This window comes from Cupressus sempervirens, chromosome 7, assembly GCF_028749045.1.
Source record: "Cupressus sempervirens isolate cs-2001-9-10 chromosome 7, ASM2874904v1, whole genome shotgun sequence".
Classification (NCBI taxonomy): domain Eukaryota; kingdom Viridiplantae; phylum Streptophyta; class Pinopsida; order Cupressales; family Cupressaceae; genus Cupressus; species Cupressus sempervirens.
The window spans coordinates 530810660-530833880 of record NC_143124.1 but is presented as its reverse complement, the minus strand read 5'-3'; positions in this window follow the sequence as shown (position 1 = coordinate 530833880).

Genomic DNA, 23221 nt, shown 5'->3' with positions numbered 1-23221 from the left:
AGTGAGGTGAGGAGATATGATTAACCATAGCTTGGAATTACTCAACATCAATATCTATTGGAAAATTAGTTGTGCATAAAGCTTTTTCCAAAATCTCCCTATGCAAAGGCGATAGTTCTAGCAACTCAAAGATGGATATTTGTGCAGGGGTTTGTTGCAACTAGCTAACAAGATCATAGCTAGATATGGTTGGGGTAGCCACCTGTTGGATGATGATGCATTCTTAGGATCATTTGCAACTTTAAGGACAACCTTAGATTTCACCCTAGTGACAACATTGAGTATCTCACCATGCAAAGAGGATGATTTCACTACCTTAAGAACTACCTTAGGTCTAGTGTCTCTAGAATTTTGTTGGACATTTTGTATTCTTAAGACTACCTTAGGTTTTTCATTTTCAGTGTCATAGTTGGGCTCTTGGTCAAACTTGGGACCCATCATACATATATGTTCATTAGGTTCTGACATATTTATGACATTTTTTGTGTCATTGTAAGTGTAGTTGACCTTTCCATCATGAATTTTCTTGTTAGCATGAGATGATTCCCCTTTTTCATATTCAGGCAACAATTGTTTGAAGGATTTATGATTAGAATTTTTAACTAAGTCATCTATTACAACTTTTCCTCCATCAATAAGGTCTTGAATAACATTCTTGAGTTTGAAACAATTTTTTAGTGTTATGCCCCTTACTCCTATGGTAGTTGCAGAAATGACCGTCTCTCCACCAATCAACTTTGATGGGTGGGTTATAGGGTCAGGAGTTGTCTAGAAGCATGAAAAGCTTATTTTTTAGCAAGGTCTTTAAGACCACTTCATATGATTCTACCACTAGTGTATAAACATGCTTTGTTTTAGATAGTTTCTTATTTTTGTCAAAGGTTTGAGACTTTGAAGTCCCTTGTTGTTAAGCAACATAGATGGCATTAGAGAGGTTGAAATTTGATTCCTTGGTCTTAGGAGCATCCACTACTCCATCATTGAGAACATATTTGTTCTTATTCCAAGGTTTATTCTTGTCTTTTCCATTCTCATTGCCATTTTTGTGTTTGTTTAGCACAATATCACATTTCTTAACAACATCCTCAAAACAGTAAGCACTTTTGACCATGTCATTGAAGGATGTGAACAATTATTTTCTAAGGTCAAAGTAGATTTTAGGTACAAGTGTGTTGATAAAATTTTCAACCTTCTTAGTCTTAGGGATTTTCTAAGGGTACCTTGAGTGTAAAGATCTCCAACATTAGAGGTACGTAGCAAAAGGTTCACCTTGTTTTCGCTTGATATTGCACAAATCTAGCATAGTGGTAGGATGTTGAATGTTATAAGAATATTGTTGAATGAACCATCATCTAAGCTCATCAAATTACTTGAGGGGAGGTGACAATTTTGTGAACCATTACATAGCTTGGCCTCTGAAGCTCTTAGGAAACAACCTCATGAGATAGGTGTCTTTATCCATAAAGTCCAAGCTAAAAGCATAGAAGTGTCTTACAAGATCATGAGGATCACTATTTCCATCATATTTGTCATATGTAGGAACCTTTGTCTCACGATGAAATAGGATCATGTATATGTTAGAAACAATAGTCCACCAAGATAACTGAGAGGGGGGGGTGTGTGTGAATCAATCATCCAAAAATTAAAATAATTATCTTCTTCAAACAAACTTAACCATTCAACCAAAGTAAATAGCAACCATACAAAGATGCACATAAACAATTACACAAAATATGTTGACTAGGGAAACCCTTGATCATAGGGAAAACCCCAGTGGGAATGATGCCCACAAGATGATGTACTAATATAAATATTCCTTGTTAGAGGATGGACCTTGTTAGGAGTCTACTATAACATTTAGTACAATGAGTCCCTGTTCTTGTGTTGTCACAATGTAAGCACAATAGGTTCAGTAATTTCTATCCTTATATCCTTTAGCATCTATTTCACCCAAACAACTTGATTGCAATTATTTGCTGTCGCAACATACTCTACTTCTGCTATACTTTGAGATGGACAATCTTTCTTCTTTCTTAACCAAGAAACCAATCTTCCTCTACTGGTGCTCTTTCTATCATCCATATTGCTTGTCTAATCTGCATCACTATAAGCACTTATAGTTGAATCATTAGATTTGTCATACCATAATCCAAATTTTGAACTTCCTTTCAGATATCTAAATATCCTTTTTACTGTTGCATAATGTGCTTCTCTGAGATCAGCTTGGAATCTTGCAACAATTCCAACTACATTTGCTATATCCAGCCTTGTGTGAGTCAAATATTGCAATCCTTTGATCATAGATCTATACTTTTTTTGCTCAACTATAGGTGTCTCATCCTTTGTAGATAAGCTTTGTCTAGTTACCATAGGTGTTTCAATAGGTTTACATGTTTCCAAACCAAACCTTTTCAATAAGTCCTTTATGTACTCAATTTCAGAAAAAAAGATTCCTTCTTTATTCTGTACTATTTGCAATCCAAGGAAATATTTCATGTCTCCTATCATACTCATTTCAAATTATTTCCTCATTTCTTCTACAAACTTCTTGCTTTCTTCATCATTACCTCCAGATATAATGTCATCAATAAATATTACCAAAATCATCAAACCATCATTAGTTTATTTCCAATACATATTGCTATCTACCATACCTTTTCTATATATGAGCTTTGTCAAGTTCTTGTCTAACCTTGTATACTAGGTTCTAGGTGCTTGCTTCAGTCCATACAATGCTTTCCTCAGTTTGCATACAATATCCTTGTCATCTGTCAAAGGATATCCTTCAGGCTGCTCAATGTATACCTCTTCTTCAAGTTCTCCATTTAGAAATGTTGACTTGACATCCATCTGTTATACTTTGAATTTCTTTTGTGTTGCATAGGCTAAGAATAGTCTTACTACTTCTATTCTAGCCACTAGAGCATAAGTATCCTCATAATCTATTCCTTCTTGCTATGAGTAACCTTTACATCCCAATCTTTCTTTATTTCTTCCAACTTATCCTTGTTCATTCATCTTGTTCCTAAATACCCATTTGGTTCCTATCACATTCTTGTCTACTGGTCTAGGGACTAATTTCCATGTTCCATTCTTTTCTATCTGATCCAATTCCTCTTTCATAGCTTATTTCCAATAGTCATCTTTACATGCTTCATATGCATTCTTTGGTTCAACTTGAGATATCAAACATAGTTCTTCATTCACTCTACTTCTTGTCATCACACTTTTTTCTTTGCTTCTGATGATCTATTCAGATGGGTGATTCTTTATCATGTTCTTTCCTAAAGTAAGAGTTGCTACCTCAACTCTTGGTTCTACGAAAGGTTTTGAGCTTTGTTCCTAACTTAGCTCTCCTTCATTCTACAAATCATTGTTAGTCTCAAGAAATTCTCATCATTCCTTGGCTTAGTAACAACATCATCATCTGAATTGTAATAAACTATTCTCTCTTGTATTCTGAACTTCTCATTAATTCTTACATTTTCACTTTCCATGATAGTCTTAGATCTCTAATTATAACATCTATAGGCCTTGCTTTTCAATGAATAACCAAGAAACATACCTTCATCACTTCTAGCATCAAACTTACCAATATCATCGTCTCTCTTTATGTAACACTTACTTCCAAATATTCTGAAATACTTAACTGTAGATGAGTGACCAAATCATAGTTCATAAGGTGTCTTGTTTGTGTCCTTCCTGACTTATACTTCTATTGTATTCACAGCTTCTCTCCAAAATATCTTGGATACATCATTCTCTGCTAACATAGCTCTTGTAGCTTCTGTAATAGACTTGTTCCTTCTTCGTGCAACGCCATTCTATTTAGGGGTTCTCTGAGCTGATAGTTGTCTTTTAATTTTATTTTCTTTACAAAACATGTTAAACTCATTTGAAGTAAATTCTCCTCCTCTATCTGATCTTAAACATTTAATCTTCACCGCAGATTCATTCTCAACTCTATTCTTGAATATCTTGAACTTGTCAAATGCCTTAGATTTCTCTTTAAGGAATGCAACCCACATCATTCTAGAAAAATCATCAACTAATACCTTTCACCATAGAATCCTCTAGTCTTTGTAGGACCTCTGAGATTTGTGTGTACAATCTCCAACTTTGCTGTAGTGGTAAACTTCTTGCTGGGAAAAGAAGTTTTGTTATGCTTTTCCAAAACACACTCCTTGCAAATTGTGTTAGTAGGCTTTACAAGAAAATCTCTAACAGAAAATATTCTACTTGTCCTCACAAAACTATCAAAGTTCATGTGATAGAATCTCCATATGCCATAACCAAATGTTATCTACCTTTGCAACCAAGCATGTCATTTCAGTAGGATTCAACTGAAATACATTACCTCTAGATCTAGTTCCTGTTCCAATTACCTTTCCATCTTTATCTTTAATCATGCATGTTTTTTCTATGAATTGGAACTAATAACCTTTATCTACTAGTTGTCCAACACTCAAAAGATTGTGCTTTAAACCATCAAAAAATTATACATCCTTAGTATTAGTTTTACCATTAAGAGTTATATACCTTTTACTTGGCATGCTACATTATTTCCAACTCTGAAAATTCCTCCATCTTGACTTTTGAAGTTAAAAAACTTGTTCATGTCACCAGTCATATGATGTGAACAACCATTGTCAATTATCCAATTAGATTTCTTCTCAACCTATGATACCAAAGCTACCTTCTCTAGAATTTCTTCTTTAATTACCACAAATCCAATTTTGTCATCACTAGACCACAATGCTTGTTCATCAAAATCATAATATTCATTTGCATACAAATAATCTCTATCTTTTCTATGATTATGATTTCCCTTATACTTTTTCTCCCTCTTAGGACACTTAGATGCATGATGACCATATTCATCACAAGTCAACATCTAAAGATTTTCTTACCTCCTTTTTCTCTTCTTACTAGAAGGGCTATTGCTTCATTAATCTTTCTTTCTTCTTTTGATCTGTTGCTACTAGCAAAATCTCCTCTAGCACTTGTGCTCCTTGATAAGTTAGGTCAAATACTTAAGGCACTAAAGGTTGTCTCTATTCTGGTCAACTCTTAGGACTGTCTAAGTTCATTCTCAACTATTTCAAGTCTTCTAAGCAATGTTTCCTTTGTGAAATCTTTGGTGCATGGTATCAACAACTATATCATCTGAACTACTAACTTAAATGCTAGTGTTAGAGTCTTCAATATCTTCCATATAACTTCATCATCATCCTTGGTTCTTCCTTGAGATTGAATATCTACAGTAATTTCTGATATCCTACCAATATATGTTCTTACAAATTCATCTTCCATCATCTTGGCATCTTGAAATGCACAAATCCAATTTTGTAACCTCAACTTATTAGAGTGTTCATCACCTTCAAAACTATTTTCCAAAGCTTTCCAAATCAACTATGAAGTAGCAAGTGATTTTACCTAATTGCACTCAATTTCAAGAAGTGCAGTCAATAGTGCTTCTCTAGCTCTCATTTCACACATGATAAGATCTCTTTCTAGCTCACTGCAAGTTTCCAAGTCCTTTTCTTCAATAATTGTCTTCACTATTTTTGTCAAGATCCAATATCCTAGACCCATACATAGTAAATGTATCTTTATCTTTTCTTCATAGTCTATCATAATTTGTTCCATCAAACTTCAAACTATCTTTCTTGAACATTTTTGCCATGGATCTCCCAAAGTTGTTAAAAATTTTCTTCAAGGACCTGAAGTTTTGATACCAATTGTTAGAAATAATAGTCCAACAAGATAACTGATTGGGGGGGGGGGGGGGGGGGGGGGTGAATCAGTTATCCAACAATTAAAACAATTATATACATCAAACAAACTTAACCATTCAACCAAAGTAAATAGAAACCATACAAATATGCACATAAATAATTACACCAGATATGTTGACTAGGGAAACCCTTGATCAGAGGGAAAACCCTAGCGGGAATGATGCCCATAAGATGATGTACTAATATAAATATTCCTTGTCAAAGGATAGTCCCTATTAGGAGTCTATTACAACATTTAGTACAATGAGTCCCTATTAGGAGACTTTGAATCCCTATTAGGAGATTCTAAGCCTGTTAAGAGTTGTGGTACAATGTATGCAAGAAGAGCCTACTACCTAAACATACAATTTCAACTACAAGAAGAGCTCATTGCTCAAAACAAGTAATTTATTGTTATTTACTTCTTTCCTTGTCCTTTCCTTTGTCATGTCAATCAAACCAATCACTATTAGACCTTGTATACTAGGTCATGAACCTTGGATCCAAATACCAAACCTTAGATCACTCAACAAAATCTCAACAATGAAGTTTCCTTCACTTTTGCACTAATCTGCTTAACTTTGCATTCCATACTCTCTGTTGCTTTCCAAAAATTCACACTTCACATATCTCCATACCATGATAAAGGAAAATATTCTTCCTTTATACCAAGTCCATTAAACAATTCCTTGAGTTAGTTGTTAGTCCTTCTCAATTAATTATTATAGGACCACATTAAGAACATGTTGCATTTAGCGATAACAAAATTATTCCGCCTTGCAACTTGAATAACTTTTTGTACATGTAATATTATGATGAGTGAGCTTATCCACATCATACTCAACATGTTTTCTCCATGTCCTCAACCTCGATCCTCAAGATATCAATTTTACTAAGAAATATAACAATTTTACCAAAACATGCCTCTGTAAACTCTACCTCAAAACAGTTATCACCAAAACTTACATAAGTTATTCTAGACTTATCCTTTCTACTTCTGACATTAATTGCATATGCCAAATACTTAGATGTATCTCCCATAACCTTGGTGGTTATCATGCTCAACTAGTCGTCTGTATCAACTTGATCTTTCCGTTGTTCTTTTGTTAGATACCGTAGAAGACATCAAACATGCTATGTTGACATCAATGAAAAACTCATTCATGAATGTAACATATCATCATCTAACCAATTTTCCAATAATCTCTCCAATCTTCCAACAGTATAGACTTATATCAAATGGAAGAACACATATTGATTCTACAAAAGAAGTCTTGGGTTGTTCCTTGGAAACTTGTAATTGAGAGAGTTAATTTTTGAGTTCTCACATTTCCTCTCTCAAGATCTCAACTTTAGTATGTTCTCATTTTTGGATGATTCTTTGTACATCAAAGTCACGAGGGAGTTTCTATCCCTTAGTTTTCATGTATTAAAAATATTGGTCACCATTTTTTTCTTATGCTTTTAGCATTAGCCTTTTGGCAAGCTCATCTTGTTGAAATCTCAAGAGATCTTCACTAGTGATTTCATCATTGACCTTGCTCCCATGATATGATCATGAGTATCTGAGTGGTGAGGAACACCCTCCAATGTTTATTCTAGGAGTTCTTGGAGGTGTGTTGTTTCCATCATTGCCACCAAGAGGAATTTTATAAAAGGGATTGCTATAGTAACCCTATAAATTTTTAGCATGGCATGTATGAGCATCAACCTAAGCTTGATGATAGGATCTTTCCCTAGTGACCATGCATATAGCCTCTTGAAATTTTTCTTTATCTTGGCATGCTTTTTCTTCTAGGTGACATTTCCTCTCTTCAGGATGCATGGTTTGTGACATGTTGTCTTCTGCCCAGTATCAAAGGGTGTATCGAATGGGTTCTCAAAACTATAGAGTGGATTATGTCAAGTGTTAGCCTCTTGAAGCTTATCAGAGATAGGTTACTCTACACAAGGTTGTCCATGAGGATGCCTAGTTAGAGTTGCTAATTATTCAAAGGTGAAAGAAGGATGACTTCCTTGACTGACTTGGAACCTAGTCATAACCAAAAAGTAAGGATATGTCTTCATCTAATAAGATAAGGTAAAGTGTTTCAGATTTGAAGCTTGTAAGGTCAAGAATGATTACTTGTTGAAGATAAAATAAGTGAATGGATTATTGAGAGTGCTCAAGAACTTACAACATTAACAACTTGAGCCCAGAAGATGAGAAGGAAGCTCAATGGCAAGTAGCTAGCATAGAAAGGTAACCAAATTTTGACAAGTGACCATTAGTGACATTTTTAGCTCACATCTGACAAACCAGACCCATCTTTTCAACTTAGAATAGTACCCAACATGGAGATTTTAGACTAGACTCAGGTAGGACAAAGTGACGACACCCCTAAATCAGCTATGACACAATTTTGACTCAGTTTTGGAAGAAACAAGGGTTAAGCAATATTTCTCATAAGACCCAGAAATACAAGATCAACAAAAATCATCATATGATAGACTTTGTTACAATTGGGTGATACTTTTCACTCATGCAATAGTTTTTCTTAAGTAGTACGATAGACTTGACAACTAGCAGGCGATAGAGTTCATAACAATGATGCAATACTTTGACTAGTGCAAAATATTGCACAATATTTCTCAGAAGGCTGCATGATAAAGGACTGTGAATTGTGAAAAATGTAGTTTAGAGCTTGAAAATCCTATGTTTCAGTTTGATCTCTCTAACATTTCAAACAAGAATGTAGTGTAGATAGTATATGTCTTTAGTTTGCAACAAAAAATATCATGGTTTGAAAATAGTAAGGAAAAATTCACATGTCTCAAATAGTTGGACAAGGTACAAAGAAACATTGCCAATACAAGCAATTGGGATATCCAAAAGAAAAATTCCTACGAACATTAAAAAGATGTTTGATGTTCAAGAACATTTACATAGGTTTGCTCACATTCAAAGACACATGCCAAGAAATACTACCTAAGGTCACGGTTCATTACTCAATAACTTGGACCATGTTTGATGCCCATGAGAGATATTGGCTTTGTCATGGAGATGCCATTAGCATACCAAAGGGACACAAATGGTGAGTGTAAAATCTTGGGGTGATCTCCGTAATCCACTAGGATCAGTCCTTGTACCAAGATGTTGAGAGAAAAAATAAGGTAGCTTCTAACCTATGGTGTTTAGAAAGAGCTTCCATTCATATCACTTCCCTTGCTCCTAATACGACACACCTTACCTTGAGGCAAGTAATCGACCTCATGGCCATAAGAGTACCTTAAGCATTCTCACCTAGCATTTTCCTCATGGTCCCAATCCCACAAGTACTCACACTAAGCGAAGACAAGCACTACGTCTACCAAGGTTTTGTGTCCTTAATAGCCTTGAGTTTATAGTGGGTTAGAATAGCCAGGTTCACTTATCCCCACTTGGATCATTCCTCATGATTGCTCAAGACCAGGCCCTCTAAAGGATTCTAGACTTTGTAAAATGGATCCACTTTTGGAGGTTAAGCTTTCTTATTTGCCACAAGGGTAAAGAGAATACTCTCATATTCCAATTGGTTCCCCCAAACACACCAAGAAGCTCAATTATCACACTTACTTTAAAAACCTAAGGGTGGGTCAATATTTTTGATTCACTACAAGGGTGAAGAGCATACTTTCCTACTGCCAAAAGATTTTAATTGTAAGTTTTATGTACCTACATAAATGAACAACTAGTAAAATGTTGCACATAAAATAAAGGACATAGAAGCACACTTATTTGTTTATTTTTATGCTTTTAGATAGCCCTGCAAACAAGAATTAGTAGCCTCTTAGCATTTGAATCTTTGACATGTGACCTGTTAGGATAATTTTGCAAGCATTTTTAGAGAAAACCTACAAACAAAATGTTTGTCCAACAAGGGGTTTGTCCAAATAAGGTAAAAACCTATAATAAAACCTTTGTCAGATAGTAATGAACTTGAGAAACCAAAAAAATGGAATGCCAAAGACTCAAATTTAACCAAACAAATCAAACAACAAAAAGTTTCGGGTTGGGCGATAGTTTTTTACTGACAGAGTATCATACGATACTTTGCAGTATAGAGGGACGATACTTTTTTTCTATGTGATAGTTCATACTATACCTATGGGATAGAACTTACAGTAATAGTGTGACAAAATTTTGTATAGGTATGGGATACTTTAACTAGTAAAGTATCACACTACAGTACTAAGAAATATCGTATGATACCGATAAAGTATCACACAATAATCACGACTATAGAAAAAAATACAGAACAAGTGGAAATCCAAGACAAAAATGAAAATAAAGAGAAAAACTAAGACATCCTACCCCATGGTGGGTGCCAAAAATGTATATTAGAATTGTGCACTTCTCTAAATCCTTCTATCCAAGGTATTCCATAGATAGGAATGCTTGAATTCTGACTTAGAGCTCCCTATCCATGGAGTGGAAAGGTGTGCACATAAGCACATGAAGAGCTCTTAGTTGAGCCTTAGAGACACAACCCTTGCTAGTAAACCATGTAACAGGAGATTCCTTAGACAAGAGAAAGAGTGCCAATGTCAAAAGGGCTCTCAAACATGTAATGTGAGAAATGAAGCTATGCTAGAATAATCACAATGCAACTAGGCTAAACAAAATGATAGTGTTACAATCATTTTAATTAAATAATGTGATTTAAGCTATTGTAAAAGGAAGCTAAACTATTGCAAATGCATCTAAACTAGAATGAGGATGATAATGCAAGAATGAGACAAGAAGTAAGAAGTTCTCGACAAAGCTCCAAGAAAACTTGTCAAGAAACCTGAAGCATAACAATAGCTCAAAATTAGTATCCTTAAATGAGGAGAGAGATCTCTCTTTTAAAGGTGTACAAATGGTTGAGATCAAGATCAAGAAATGAAGGATCAAGGGTGGGGGTTGACTTTTTTCATGATTCATGTGTAAGATCAAGTCAACCAATGAGAAAGAGTTGACTTTTCATGTGAGACAAAGTCTTTTCTTTTAATTTGCAAATATGAAAAAGAATTTACATGTGCACATTGAGTGAGTTAGAGGAATGGGGCTTTTATTTAATTAAAAGGGGGACATGTTCTTTTAATCAAATATGGACTTAGGATATTATAGTCAAACTATAGGTTAAAATTAAAATAAATTATTTTTTAGTAAATTGACCTAGGCAAATGATTAAATAATTTAGCCAAAATGTTGAGAAGGGAACTAATAGTCTAGATGACCATTTTTAGCTGACTACAATAGTTCATAGCTTTGTCTTCCAAATTACTATATTCAAGGCACCAATGTGGGTTAGCATATTATAATTTTCAATTATGTAATTTTGCATTTGCAGCAATAATAAGAAGCCCATATTTTGTTCTTGCAAATTGCTATTATTTCTTTGTTTTTGTTATGTGATCAAAGTATTAAGAGGAGCACCCTTCATCAAGTGATTCAAGAGTAGGAGCTCTTGAGTGTGTAAATAGATCTCCAATTATGAGGTAGTTGCACTAGGACTATGGTTTGGACTGAGCATGTAGATAGATTGTTGATTGTGAGATAGTTTGCACTAGGGTTTTAGTGGAAGCACAAAAATGCCTCCACAAAGAGAGTGTGGTGGAAGAGCCATAGGTGTTACACTGAAGGGTTTTAGAGCCCTCTAAAGGAAAATGCAAGCATTGCAAGAAAAAATGCATAGATGAATGAATCTTGTGGTAGGAGATGATAAAAGTGAGGATGAAGGAGAAGAAGAAGGAAATGTTGATCAAGCGGTAGAAGATGAAGTTTTGAACCCAAAAGAGGAAAAGTTTTTAAGACAATTTGTAAGATTGGAAAAAGACCTAAGTTTTATGTTCCCACATTTTTGGGAAATCTTAAACTAGAGGAATTGAATGATTGGATCAATGAATTGGAAGAGTACTTTGAATATGAAGATATTGAAGATCTGGATAGGGTCAAGTTTGTGAAGGCCAAACTAAAGGGTCACACAAAGATCTAGTGGTAGGAGATCCAATTGGAGAGAAAATCACAAAATCACTAGACGAGATCGAATGATAGATAAAATGACAAAAAAATTCATCCTCATGGATTATGAACTTGATCTACTAAAGAAAATGCAAGGGTTGAATCAAGCGAGAAGATCTGTTCAGGAGTATATTGAGGGGTTCTATCGAGTTCTTACTAGAACTAGCCATGCAAAAGATAATAAGGAGAAAGTAGCTCGTTATCTTAATGGGTTGAGGCCAAGCATTCAGGAGGAGTTGAGCCTAGTTCGAATGGCCAGTATTGAAGAGGCATACCATTTTTTGTTAAGAGTTGAGGAAAAGCTAAACAAGAAGTTTGATAACAAGAATAGTGGAAGATCTGGCAGATGGTCTTATTGAGGCTGAAATGATGATCAAAATAATAAGGACGAGGAAAGTAATAGCTATCAAAATCAGAGGGAAATAATTCCAACCATTTCCATGATTAAAATAATAAAGATCAGAGAGGAAGAGAAAGAGGGCAAGGATCTGGAAGAGGAGGTTTTTCATGGATAATGTTTTCACTATAGAGAAGAATGGCATAGAGTATTTGAATATTCCCAATGAAAAGGAAGGATTGATAGAAGAAATGAAAGCCAGGCCAGAGTTGTGCATGTTGATGGAGATGCCAAATCATCACACAATGAAGATGCTGAAAGAGGAGAAGTCATATTTAACAGAAGAGTCTTGTTGAGTGGTGAGAATGAACTTGATTAAATAAGGAGCTTGTTTTGCACAAGGTGAAAATGTGAATAATTGTTGTGATGTGATTACTGATGGTGGAAGTATTGACAATCTAGTGTCAAAAAAGATGGTCACAAAGTTGAAGTTGAAGAGGCAGAAATACCTGTGTCCATACTGTAATATCTAGGTGTAAGATGACAACGAGGTCATGGTTAGTGGGTAATGCTCAGTGAAGCTCAAGATTAGAAGCTACCAAGATAAGGTGTTGTGTGATATCATATCTATGGACATATGTCATATGTTGTTGAATAGGCTATGGCAATTTCACTTGCATGTTGTACATGATGGGCGACCAAATACCTACACTCTAACTACAGATGGAGTGAAACATAAGTTGAAGCCATTGAAGGAGAAAGAATAAAAGGTATGTAGTGCTAGTAGAATATGTTTTATTTATGGGAAGGATTTTCTCCAAGGTATGAAGCATGAGCATGTGTGCTTTTTTGTAATCCCAAAATATGGTAAAGAAGAAGTAGAGAAGGTACCTATAGAAGTTGTTGATTTGTTGGGAAGGTTTTCAGACATTGTGTTAGATAATGTACATGATGGATTACCCCCAATGAGGAAGATCAATCACCAAATGGATTTGATTCCATGAGAAAGTTTTCCAAACAAGGCAGCCCACAAAATGATACCACCAGAAAGTGAGGAGTTGAACAAACAAGTTCATGAGTTGTTGTAGAAGGGGTTGATTTGTGAGAGAGTCTGAGTCCATGTGTTTTACTAGTAGTATTAGCACCAAAGAATAATGAAGAATGGGGGATGTGCACAAGTTCATGGGCTATCAACAAGATCACAATATAGTACATATTTCCATTACCAAGGATGTATGATATTATGGATTGTTTTAGTGGAGTTGTGTATTCCACAAAGATAGATCTAAAAAGTGGGTACCATCAAATTCGCATAAGAGAAGGAGACGAGTGGAAGACTACCTTAAAGAAAAGGGAAATATTGTACAAGTGGTTAATCATGTCTTTTGGGCTAACTAATGCACTAATAACTTTCATGTGGCTCATGAATGAGGTACTAAAGGAGTTTCTAGGTAAGTTTGTCATTGTTTACCTAGATGATATATTGATCTTTAGTAAGACATTGGAGGAGCATTTGATGCATATTCAAAAGGTATTTGATAAGTTGAGGGAAGAAAAATTGTTGATAAACATAAAGAAATGCAGTGTTGTGAAGAAGGGATTGGTGTACTTGGGGTTTGTAGTTTCAACAAAAGGTCTAAAAATGGACCTAGAGAAAGTGAAGGCTATCCTTGAATGGCCTACTTGAAAGAGGGCTATAGAGGTAAGATATTTTCATGGGCTGACTAGTTTTTATATAAAGTTCATAAGAGGTTTTAGCAGTATTTGTGGACCCTTGACTGAAATGATAAGAGGAGAAAGGAAAGAATTTAAGTGGAGTGCATGAGCAAATAAGAGTTTTAATCTGTTGAAACATAAAGTTACAGAGCATTATATTTTAGCACTTCCATATTTTAACAAGGTGTTTCAAGTAGACTATGATGCTAGTGATACTACAATAGGAGCTATTTTGAGCCAAGAAGATAGATCTGTTGCTTATTCAAATGAGAAGTTAAATGATGCCAAAATAAAATATTATGTTTATGACTTCATGCTATAGTTCAAGAATTGAATAAGTGGAGACACTATCTTCTTCCTAAGGAGTTTGTTTTGTATATTGATCATCAAGCTTTGCAATATTTGAAAAGTCAAGGAAAATTAAATCAAAGGCATTTGAAGTGGGTTGAGTTTTTGCAAAGTTATACATTTGTTTTGAACATAGGAGTGGGAAGTCTAATAGAGTTACACATGCTCATAGTAGAAGACAAATTTTGCTGACAAGAACACAGAATGAGATGGTTGGGTTCAAGGAACTCATTAATTTGTATCCAAAGGTTCCTTTTTGGTGAAGCATGGAAGGCTTGTACATAACTTGTTACACTTGATAGGATGAAGTGGTTGGATTTCATAATCCAAGATGGTATGTTGTTTAAAGGAAGCCAATTGTGCATTCCAAGAAGTTCAATGAGAGAGAATCTCATTATGGAGAAGCATGGTGGAGGATTAAGTGGACACTTTGGTAGAGATAAGACCATTACTTTGGTTGCTGATAATTATAATTGGCCACAATTACAACAAGATGTAAAGAAGTTTGTGCAGAGTTGCAGAGTATGTCAGATGGTAGAATGTGTGAAGTAGAATACGAGGTTGTATAAGCCATTACTTGTACCACGGAAGCTATGGGAGGATGTCAGCATGGATTTTGTTCTTGGATTACCGAAGACTCGGTGAGGGAATGATTATACTTTTGTGGTGGTTGACAAGTTTTCAAAGATGGCACATTTCATTCCTTGCAAGAAGACTAGTGATGTTGCTCATGTGCTAGAGTTATTTTTTAGAGAAGTGGTGAGACTGCATGGTCTACCAAAGAGTATAGTTTCAGATTGAGATACCAAATTTTTTGGGTATCTTTGTTGTACATTATGGAAGAAATTGAAGATTGATTCGATGTTCAGTTCATCATATCATCTACAAACTAATGGACACAAAAAATTATGAATCACAATTTGGGAAATTTGCTGAGATGCTTGGTTGGAGATTAACCAAAGGGATGGGATCTGATTTTACCATAGTCATAATTTAAATATAATAATTTTGTCAATAGGAGTATTGGTAAATCACCATTTTAGATTATATATTGGAGCAGTCTAAAAAATACTTCTAAATTGAGGTAGTTGGATAAAGGAGAGATAAGTAATGCTGAAGCAAAAGATTTTGCTAAACATTTAAAGAATATCCATGAATAGATGAGGAAGCACATTATTAAGATGAATAAATAGTATAAAGCTAAGGCATATGTGAAAAGGGGGTATAAGGAATTCTAGATTGGAGATGAAGTCATGGTTCATTTGAGAAAGGAGTGTTTTCTAGTGGGTACATATAATAAGCTCAAAATGAAGAAGTTTAGATCGTGCAAGATAGTGAAATTGCATGATTTTGGAAATGCCTATGAAGTGGAGTTGCCTGCTGAATTGAATATTTCACCAGTATTTAACATTTCCAATTTGACAAAGTATTATGAAGGAGGTGATGAAGATGAATTTGTAGAAGCATAGTGGAGTATTCCAGTAGCTAGTTCGGCTACAAAGGAGATTGAGGAGATACTGGACAGTCATGTTGGAAAAAGTACTAGGAATAGAACTTATGAAGAATATAGGAAATGGAGGCCAGTAGAAGATTCATCATAGCTAGCAAGGGAGGAGGTCAACCATCTTTCTTTTCTTTTGAACACTTGAGATAGGGTCACTTCTCAAATTATCTTGGGTGTCTGATGCAAGAGCATCTTGGGTGTCAGAGCAATCTTGCATCAACCAAAAATATTTCATTTTAGTTGTTTCAATAAGGGTTGTCTTAATGCAGAGTTTTTGTATGTTGAGGCTTGCTACTTAGTAAGTCAGTCACACAAGCTCAAAATGTCCTAATTTTAGAGGTGGATGTTCATCATGGATATATCAGCCTACCAGTTGAGGCTTAGTGTCATATCATGAGTATTCATAGATTTATTGTGGATTTCTGGGGTTCAATTTTGGTATTAAAACTTTAGGCTCACCATTAAAGGCCTAAACGTGCTTGGGACGAGGCACACAAACTCAATAGATGGGCATAGCATGGATCTGAGCCTGTAGATCAGAAGCTGAGGATTTTGAAAAGTGGTTATAATAGCCAATTAGAGCAACAATTTGAAAGTTATGGCCTTTCGAAGTTGGGCCAGCCAAAACTTCCAAAATAAATGTCAAAGGTGTATTTGGTTGACTCTATATGTATTGCTAGGGTATCTTAGCCCTACGCATTAAGTTTGAGTGTCTAAAACCTTCCCAGGTAGCATAAAATTGCCTATTTAAGAAATACCCCTACATTGTCTAGGACAACTCTAGGTGATAGTTCATAGCTTTGTCTTGCAAAATACTATAATGAAGGTACCCATGTGGATTGGAATAATATAATTCTAAATTCTATAATTCTACATTTGTAGCAATAATAAGTAGCCCATAATTTGTTCTTGCAAATTGTTATTATTTCTTTGTTTCTATTATGTGTTCTATGTATTAAGGGGAGCATCCTTCATTACAATTACAGTATTGTTTTAACTGTGTTAATGTTTATAGTTGATCATTTTGTAGTAGTTCAAATTATATGTTGAATTACCTAGGAGTCACATTACTTAATGAATATGTTCTCTAATAAATTATCGATTTGTTCATGATATATCTCTTTGATAAGTTCATGTATGATTTGAGATTCTTTTTCTTATGGATTCATGAAAGTTGTGTATTTATTTGGAATCCATTCTTAATTCATAAAGTTTAACTTAAAGTTGTCTCCCAACCCCTTGCCCAAGTGTAGTGAGGGTTGCTTTAACACTTTCTAATAAAAAGCAATTTGTGTAGTAATCTAAGAGATTCATTGTAAATCTTTAAAAGGGAGTTGTAACTTGAAATTAAGAGGGAGGTCTCTGCCAGATCTACCAAACTATTGTGAATCTTTCTATCTTTCAAAAAGGGAAATAAGACTAAAGACAAATATGTTCACCAACACTCACATTTATAGGTGTTCTAAGGTGAAGGGAATATATTTTTAGTGTGGTGGATTAGGATAATCTATTTTAGATTGTTGTAGTCTATGCACAAGTGGTCATGGAAGATGGGGAATGCAAGGCACCTCTATCAAGGGTTGAAGAAAGTGTGATATGCTTTAGCACTAGTTAGCTATGAACACCTCTAGAGGAAAAGGCTCGTTGATTATTTGTGTTAGTATTTTTTAATGGTGAGGCCTCTGACACACCCTATTTTAAAATTTAATATTAAGGTGGAATCAAATTTTTCAATGATTGATTATCACTTCATATTACCATTAATAGATTGATGCATCTTTTTTTATTTAAATTTAAATGACTTAATTGGGTGCTTGGAGAATAAGTGACTTAGAATGCTAGGTGATTTTCTACTGGAAATATTCAAGATATGATAGGTTACTGAGAGGGTAGGGGTGAATTAGTAACTTCAAAACTTTAAACAATTCAATACTTTAACCATATATACTATTCACCATTTATTCATCTAATATACTACATATATGAGCGATCAAACATTCATAACACATGTACATAGTGATTTGGTAACCCAGAAACCTTCCAAATAGAAAGTAAAATTGGGTTGGGGATGATACCCACAACTTCATTACTGCAGTATGAAGTTGGCCTGTTAAAGCTTACATTGACCACTTCTAGTGATCTACCTTGTTAGGAGCACAAAGGACTACTAGATCCACCTTGTTAGAGGATTTACAAACATACAGTAAAGTATGCACTCTATTAGGAGATTTATACAAAGACTGTTAAGTCTACCCTGTTAAAGGATTTACAAAACTAATTCACCTGTTAGGATGAAATAGTGGATCTACTTACAACTTGATTTCTAATTAGATCCTTGAAGTACAAATCACCTCTTGTGACTGATGAATCTTTACTGCTCCTTGTAGACCTTGCTGAATACTCTGCTCTGTTGCTAATTCACTTTCATTCTTCTCAAAGCATTACATGTTTCTCTTGATACATACTACATACATTGGAAATGATATAATATATTACATATATACCATTCCAATGATTACAATTGCAAGGTCAGCCAAAACACAAGTGAACACAATATTACTGAGAGTTGGCCAAACAGTAAACAACTCGAGTTCACTGAACTAACTCTGTGACCTTCTGATACTCGACGTCCACTGCATTACTCGGCATCATCATGCACTCGGTAGAAGTGAAGGCTCGGTCCATACTAATCAATTGACGTAGTTCTAAACTCGGTAACCATTGGAGACTCGGTAGATATAGTATCACTCGGTAAAAACAAAATCCTTCGTTTAGCTTGCTTTCACTCGGTAAACACTACACTTTCATTACTCGGTAAACACTAGGCTTCCATCACTCGGTAAACACTATGAAGCTCAGTGAACACTGTATGCTCGATAGATATTGTTGGGCTGTACACCCACTCGGTAGCTTCATGAATGCTCGGTATGAACTTACTTGACTGCACACACACTCGATAACTTCAGGAATGCTTAGTATGAACTACTTGAGTGATGAACCTACAAGGTAACCACTAAATGCTCGGTATATACTATAGACTAAGTGATGAACCTGGTAATCATTCAGAATCGAGTAAGTGTTGTCACTAATGACAAATACAATATAATGCCAACATTTTCGAATTGCACTAGAATCTAATTAGTTACAAATAGAAACACTACTACTTTGGCAAATATAGAAGAATAAATCTTTTGCAAATGTTAGAAGGTTGAGAAAATGTCATACTTTAAATTTATCTCAAAAGTTCATTTTCTTAAGATAGGCTAACTCCAAGGGAAGAGAATTTCCCAGTCCTATGTGGGGGCATTCTTGAATGTAGATATTATTGGAGAGGAATTCTTCCACCATTAAACTCTATGATTTGCTTGATGTCCATACCCTATTCCAAAGCTATCATTTTTTAATAGGTAGGGTACCTACAAAAAGAAAAGTGGAATGCTTCTTGATAACTACCAATCACATTTTTTAACAATATTTAAAAGTCTAGATGATATATACATTTACTACATATCTTGCAATCAAGATTTCCATAAGGTGACATCTCTTTGAAGCATTGTATCAAAGAATAATGTGCCTTATCTATTCTTCTCTATTTTGCATGCATATCTACCAATGCATTTCCAACTATAATATATGATGATATTAATCTTTTCATTATGATTTGAAAGATGTCCATGACCTATTCCAAATCTCCCATTTTGGCCTAGATAGGGAAGATATTGACAAAGGTGGAGAGTTTGGCTATAAATTGTCAATTGTATTTTCTTGAAAGTTGTTTCTCCTTTTAGAAAACACAATTTGTGAATATCCAACTCAAATTTCAACCTAGAAAGAAAGGATGCCAATAAAGGAAATGCCACATTTCAAAGATGAACAAAGTAATTCTAACGACTAAAGAGTTAAAAACTAACAGTGCAGGTTCGACCATTGTAAATAGTAGGCACTTTTCTACTAGATCTTTGTGGTTGTCTAGAGTACTTAACAAATTATCCAACCAATAATTGATATGGGTACTTGGTCACATGGAAACTAGAAGAAACCAATTTTGCAATTGGTTAAAAAATTATCCTCTTTGTGGAGTTTCAATACTTGTGATCCAACTCTTTTAAACACAAAAAAAATGTTTGCACGTTGCACTAATTTATATCTTCGTTTGAATATATTTAGAGTGTTGTAAACAAGGTTTTTCCAAGAGTTTACTTAAAAGACTATAGGCATAGAACATGTTCCAAACCACTAGCAAATACACCACTCTCTTTTACGTGTTCCTATAAAACACAACTCCATTGAACACAAATCTAACACTTGTTAACATGAATAATTGCAATCAATAGTTACAAAATTTACACTATCACATTTTTTTTTCTCTCTTGTGTTATTTTTTGCAATATTGTTTTCTTCTTTAGAACTTTAGGTGATAGTTTCAAGGGAAAAAGAAGAAATAAAATGTGATTGTGCTAACCAAGATAAATAATCTCTAATTTTGGCTCTACCATAATGTATCATTTATCCAAGGGTTAATATTTATTAATCATGCACATCGATGGATTATACCGAACTGATATGTTCTTCACAAAAAATGTCAAAAAGATATTCAATAGTGAACATCTCATGCATCTGCTAACACTGTGATCATCAGGTTAAACATAATCCTATGTCTACTTTCTTTGTCTACAATCACATCCACTATCTTGCCAAAATCTATTTGATCTAGCTTTATCATACTAATTGTCAAGTATATCAAAATCTTTTAGTAGAATGCTTTATACACAATCATGGTCAAAAGTAAACATAAGTAGTTGCCATCAATGACACCATGTCATACATATATGCTACTCTCACCAACATAAATAATGTATTAAGACTTTCAAATTTAAAGACAAGACTGAATCCTAAAGTGTAAAAATAACTAATGTCCCTTCCACTACCCACTTTAGGAGTAGAGAAGCCTAAAATCCTAATAGAAGATTATTTAAAACATAGGCAATATATCATGGAAAAATAACCAAAATGACTAGATTTTGGGTTTTTGTTTAGAGAAGAGAAGAAAAGAGCATTTAAAGGGGAGAAATACCCCTTTTCCCCCATATTTAGAGGTACCACATCATAAGATCTATGCAACAAGTGTACCTGCAACACTAAACCTTGTTGCAATTAGCCAATGCCAACACTGAATCAAAGATTTGTTCCAACTCTTGAAAACTCCCAAAAAATTAAACCACGAGGAGTAACAGAAAATAGTGTATCAAGGCTCTAAAAATTAAAGGGAAGATTGAAGAGAATTGACCTACAAAATCACTAGAGCTCGATATAAAACCCGAGGGAGCATAAGTGAGGAAATAAGGAATTCTAAGTAAAGCATAACCAAAAAACAAAGGCAATTTATAGGATAACCAATAAACACTCAATGAGCTTAAGTATGGTGTACTTGTCTAGCTTGTCCTACCAATTTCATCAAATTTTGAAACTAAATTTGACATTTAACAATCAATTTCACTAATTTTGGAAAATATTTTTTTACTAAGAATGTGCCATCTTCACTCCAATTGTAATTAATTTTTTTTTTTAATCTACAATGAATTCCCTTGACCTCGTTTTCTTCTTGCTTCAGATAGATAGACAGATAAAATTTTAACATCCACAAGGCTAAAAATAGCCTATGGGACAGCAAGACAACTCAGGCAGATTTAAGTAGCAATGTTCGTTGCTTGTGCAGGATGATGAGGAGTCCACCCAATTGCTTAATGTACTCTTCGTTGAATAGGTTATGCCAAGAATTGTCACATATAGTGTCCGCAAATTTATCTCTACTACTCTTGTAGGCTTCACATTCTAAAATAAAGTGCTGTTCAGTTTCCACTTTCCCAGAATTGCAGAATCTACAAATTCTCTCTTCCCAAGCCTCCTTTGGCCTCTTCCAACATTCGGTCTCACAACGAAGTTGGTGAGAGTTGGTTCTCAGCTGAGCAATAAAAATTTTAGCCCTCCAAGAAATGTTGGCTCCTATGTATGCTTTTTGGAGTTGATCACAAGCAGGGTTGAACTCATTTATATTATATAATTTCTTCCTTCCGATCTCGCTTCCCCAATTTCTCTTGTAGAATTTCTCCATGACAAAGACCTTTATTTTTTTATTATTTGTGGGGCACATATTGAATTGAATATTCCATTTACTCATCCATTTGATGTTTTGTTGCATCCATGTCCTTTTTCGCTTACATAGTGTGTCACTAAAGACCACTTTAGGCCATTTATCCTCTTCCATTTTTTCAATTCTTTTTAGATAGCTTAGAAGGTGAACCATAGCAAGTGCCTCAATAGGAGCAACCCCAATTTCACTTAGCATGATATCATATGTAATAGTACTTTTGATTTTAAACTTGCTTGTGATCAAGCGCTTTTGGATTTTTTCGATTTGTTTCCATTGTGCTATAGTAGTGTTGCTGGCCCATAATTCACACCCGTAAAGAACAACTGGCAGCACAAGAAGACTGAACAAGGTTTGAATAGTTTTCCAATCCCACAACTCTGCTTCATGACACTTATTCTGAAGAGCATAAAAAGCCTTCCACCCACCTAATATCCTTTTATACCTGCAGCTAGACTAGCTTAGTTTTTTGTTGAAATCGATGCCAAGGTATTTATACTCCGCAACTTCTTCAAGAACACTTCCATTGTAATAAAATTCATGTTGGTGTTGTTTTTTATTATTAGAAAAAATCATAACCTTAGTCTTGCTGATATTGACCTGCATCCCCACCATTCCGCAAAAGCGCTCAAGAGAAGATGGATGATCTTGCAAACCACAGGCAGATTTGGCAATTAAAATGAGATCGTCCGCATATAGGAGCAACTTTATAACAAATTCACCTAGCTAAATGCCTTCACCCTTTTGCATGTTTAACCACTCTTCCAGTTTGTCAATATATAAACCAAACAAAGTGGGAGATAAAGGGCAGCCCTGTTTGACCCCGATATTGCTCCTAAAACATTATGAAATGCCATCTGAAGTTCTGATTTTAACTTTCACCTCTTCGTACATTCTATAAACAACAACTCTGAGATGCATAGGAATCCCCAATTCTTCCATCCTAAACCAAAGCTTGTCTCTCGGGACGGTGTCAAAAGCCTTTTTAAAGTCGACAAAGCAACAAAATACCTCTTCCTTTTTATCCCACTCTTTTTCAATAATGTGTCTCAAAGTGACATAGTGATCCACTGTCGCATGCTTTGGCCTAAAACCAGCTTACCCTTTAGCACGTTTATGGTTTTCTTCTGCCCATTTGCTAATCCTAGTTTCTATCATGCTACCAAAAATTTTAGCAAAGAGGGGATTGATCATTATAGTCCTGTAGTTGGAGGGATTGTTAACATCACCACTCTTACAAAGTGGTATTGCAAGGCTAATTGTCCAATCTTTTGGAAACCCTTCTTGGCAAATTTTGTTGAAAATTTCAATGATGTGCGATGCAAGAGTTTTCATACCCCACTTTAGATATTCTGCTTGGAGTGCA